The sequence below is a fragment of the Anser anser genome, assembly GCF_964211835.1.
Source record: "Anser anser genome assembly, contig: HAP1_SCAFFOLD_32, whole genome shotgun sequence".
Lineage (NCBI taxonomy): Eukaryota > Metazoa > Chordata > Aves > Anseriformes > Anatidae > Anser > Anser anser.
Genome location: NW_028154148.1, coordinates 3,129,077 through 3,133,209, shown reverse-complemented (window position 1 = coordinate 3,133,209; position 4,133 = coordinate 3,129,077).

Below are 4,133 nucleotides of genomic sequence, written 5' to 3'. Positions count from 1 at the left end.
AGTGAGGACAAGGAGACTGTCCTGGTTCCAGTTAGGACAGAGTTAAGTAGCTCATAGTAGCTGGTAGGGTGCTATGTTTTGGATTAGGATGAGAAGAGCGCTGATAACATGCTGATGTTTTAATTGTTGCAGAGCAGTGCTTACACCAGGCCAAGGACTTTTCGGCTTCTCGCTCTGTCCTGCCAGCGAGCAGGCTGGGGGTGCAGCAGGAGCTGGGAGGGGACAGACCCAGGACAGCTGACCCAAACTGGCCAAAGGGGTATTCCATACCATCTGACGTCATGCTAAACAATATATAGGGGTGGCTGGCCGGGGTGGGGGGCCGGCTGCTCGGGAATAGGCTGGGCATCGGTCAGCGGGTGGTGAGCAATTGCATTGTGCATCACTTGTTTTCTTACACATTATTATTGTTAATACTATTACCATTATCACTATTATTATTATTATTGTTATTATTATTTTCCTGTCTTAATAAACTGTCTTTATCTCAACTCACCGGCTTCACTTTCCCGTTTCTCTCCCCCATCCCAGAGAGGGAGGGGGGAGGGTGAGCGAACGGCTGTGTGGTGTTTAGCTGCCAGCCGGGTTAAACCACAACAGAGACAAAGGCAGTGTGAAGGTCACACTGATGTGTAGGGAAACTGGAAGTTTTTGACCAAGCACAAGGGCCAGGCCTTGACCCCTGTCCCCTGGGAAGGGAGATCCTTTCCCTTCTCACACTGCTCAGGGCTCTTCCTGGGGCAGGAGGAGATGGGGATGTGCATGGGCAAGTGCAGGAGAATGGTATGAGCACTGCCTGGTCCATGGCTGGGGGCGAGGAGGCAATGAGGCCCTGGTGCTTTACCGATAAGCTGTCTCCTCCTAGGCCTCAGTGGCAGAGACAACAGCCAGAGCCACAGACATGAAGCCCTGGGTCCTGTTGGGACTCTCAGCCTTGTCACAGCCCTCTATCCTCTCCATACCAGGCTGTTCGAAGGACTCCCCGACCTGCACCTCTTTCCCTGCTGGCTGCAAGCCCTTGTCCGTGTGGTGTCACATGGGATCTGATCTGAGTCTGATAACTCAGATCTTCTTGGTGGCCATGCTCCTCGTAAGGCAGCTCTGTAGGAAGCTGGCCTGGTTCCTGGGGAGCAGCACCACTGCTCGTATGGCATCCCTCGTGGTGCCCAGGCCCTCCTCCTCCTGTGCACTGCTCACTCAGCAGGGTCCCAGTCTGCCCTGATGTGTGGGGTTCCTCTTCCTCTGGTGCAGGACTGGGCTCTTCTCCTTGTAAAGGTCAAGATGTTTCTGTAGGCAAAATCCTGCAGTTTCTCAAGATTCTTCTGGACAGATGCTCCATTCTGTCAGCTGTTAATATCTGTAGGTAGATGGCTCACCCCGATTATGCCGTCTCTCACAAGGTAACAGCAGCAGGAATTTGCAGGACAGTTTCGACAATACAGCAGTAACTGGTTGAATGGAATTGCATCACAAACTCATATAGGGGTACAGGATAGAAGGCTGCCAAATTCCACATTTTTTGTTCTTCCTTCTCATGCATGCGGTTATTTTGTCTGGAACTGTGTCCTATATACAAACACTGCACCATACCAGCTAACAGGAAGAAAATTAAGTCTATCCCAGCCAAAACAAGGACAATATCCACCCCATATTCCACACCATCTGCATCGTGCTCAGCTCCAGTACTTTCTAATTAATCACCACCACCTTTTCTCTTTTGATATACACACAGAGATATCATGCCCTTCGTCTGGGGGTGTCCTGCTTTTGGCTGGAATCAAGTTAATTTTCCTCCTAGTAGCTGGTATGATGCTGTGTTTTGCATTTAGCATGAGAAGAATGATGATCACACAATGATGGCTTAGTTGTTGCCCAGCAGTGGAGGGCTGGGGGTGCCTGAGGAGCTGGGGGGGACAGAAGCAGGACAGCTGACCCCAAGTGGCCAAAGGGATGTTCCATACCGCAGCCGTCATGCTGAACCATCAATATGGGGTGGCTGGCCAGGGTAGGGGGTACCACTGCTGCGGGATAGGCAATCACCATCATGGTCATCATCATCATTGTTCGTATTATTTGTCTTCCCTTTATGGCCTATTAAACTGTCTTTATCTCAACGCATGATTATTCTTATTTATTTTTTTCCCCCTGCTCATTCTGTCCTGCATCCGCTGGGGGTGTAGCAGGGTGTGTGTGTGAGGGAATGGCTGTGTGGTGCTGAGCTGCCTGCCGGGTTAAACCACGCTCTTTTTGGTGTCCGACATGGAGCACAAAGTTTGAGCCAACGACAGCTCTCACCACAGCATGTTAAATAAAAAAATAATAATAATAATAATAATAAAATAATAGGAAGCTATTACAATCATTAGATGATTTTAATAGTTGCTGATAAAAAAGTTTATTTATTATTATTTTTTTTAAGCTCAGGTCTGTTGTGCTCAATTTCAGAACTGTGCTGTATAGCACATGACTTCCTGTATGTCTCCCCTGTCATGCTGTTTATCTTTTCTGATGGCTGCTTCAAGTTTATTCTTTTGTTGTATCGTGTAACACTGGCTTATGATATGATAAAATTCCTGGTCATGAAACTAATCTGGTACTTGTACTCAGCATTGCCATTACCTCCGTACCTTGGGAGCCATCTCTCAGAAACTATTAAGAATTACACTCTTGACCTTTTCTCCTCAGGAAACCAAGCCATGGGGGAGACAAGGGGAGGACACTTTTCCCCACTGCTTCACTCTCCCTTTTTCCTTCACCTCCCCCTTCTCCTCCAGGCTAATTACACTAGCTCTTCAGAGCTTTGAATATCCTTGGGATGGTCAAACCTGCATGTTCCTATTGTTACATCTCCTGGCTGTGTTTCAGCTTTTGTTTATGTTTAAGCAACTACTTAATGCATGCCATCCAGAGATCTGTCCAGAGGCAGGAGAGTGAGGAGTGGCAGGGAGTGTGGGAGGATCTGGGCAGGCACCTAGAGCAGGGGACACCTCCAGTGCTTTGGAACTTCACCTCTGAGCAAGTGCAGAGTCCTAAAGAAAAATGTGAAAACTGTGTGTCATCACCCTGGTAATTGCAAAGAGACACAAATCACTGCAGTGTGCTGGGCTCTGCCCCATGCTTAACAAGCCACAGTCAACACCTCCCCAACCCCTGTGACTTTTCCTGCAGGCACACGCCAGCCCCTGTGGCAGGCCCAGCAGCCACTCCAACCCTTGTGAAGGGCCCAGCAGCCACTCCAAAACCTGCAACAGGCCCTGCAGGTGCTCCAGCTCCTGAGATGGGCGTAAAATTAAACCAACCCCTGTGACAGGCCCTAGAGCCGCTCCCAAAACTGCAATAGGCCCTGCAGCCACTCCAACTCCTCTGAAAGGCCCTGCAGCCAGAACAACTCCTGTGATGGGTCCTGCATCCGCTCCAGCCCCTGCGATGGGCTCCATGGCTGGGCCAGAGAACCAGCCTATGCCAGTATCGGTTGCCTCTTTATGAAAGAGAAAACAATGGGTGTGGAAGTCAGTTTTTCTTTAGAAAGGAAAGAAACTCCTACCAAGACAAGAAATAAGGAAGAAGATCAGGCAGGTTTCTCCAAAGCTGGACCATCTTGGAAACAGGAGGACGAAGAAGAAGAGATCATCTAAACATCAGAAACCAAGTGATCCCTTTCCCAGGGTAAGCTATGAGATAAGGGATAAGATTTCAGCCATCATCTTGATGAGCACATTGTCACCTGGCTGCCCCAGTGCTGGGAGAAAAGGGCCAATAGCCTGGAATTAGAGGGCAGGGAAGCCAAGCAGCTGGGATCCCCCTCTAGAGAAGGAGTGATTGACAAAGCCGTTGCAAAAGGGCACAAGGAATTTAATCCTGTCAGGCGTCAAGGAAAGGTCTCTCTTCAAGAAAGATCTTGTATGTCAACCAGGAAAGTGGATCAACATGGAGAGGGGTATCCGGTACCTGAGGGAATTAGCCATGCTGAAGGTGATTGATAGTGACCTAGACAACAAACAGCTGTCCAAAGTTCCAGATGAAGTCGAGTGCCCATGACCCATGTGGCAGAAGTTTGTACAGAGCGCACCATCACCGTATGCCAGCTCATTGGCAGTTATGACCTGGAAAGACCAAGAGGAACCCACATGGAT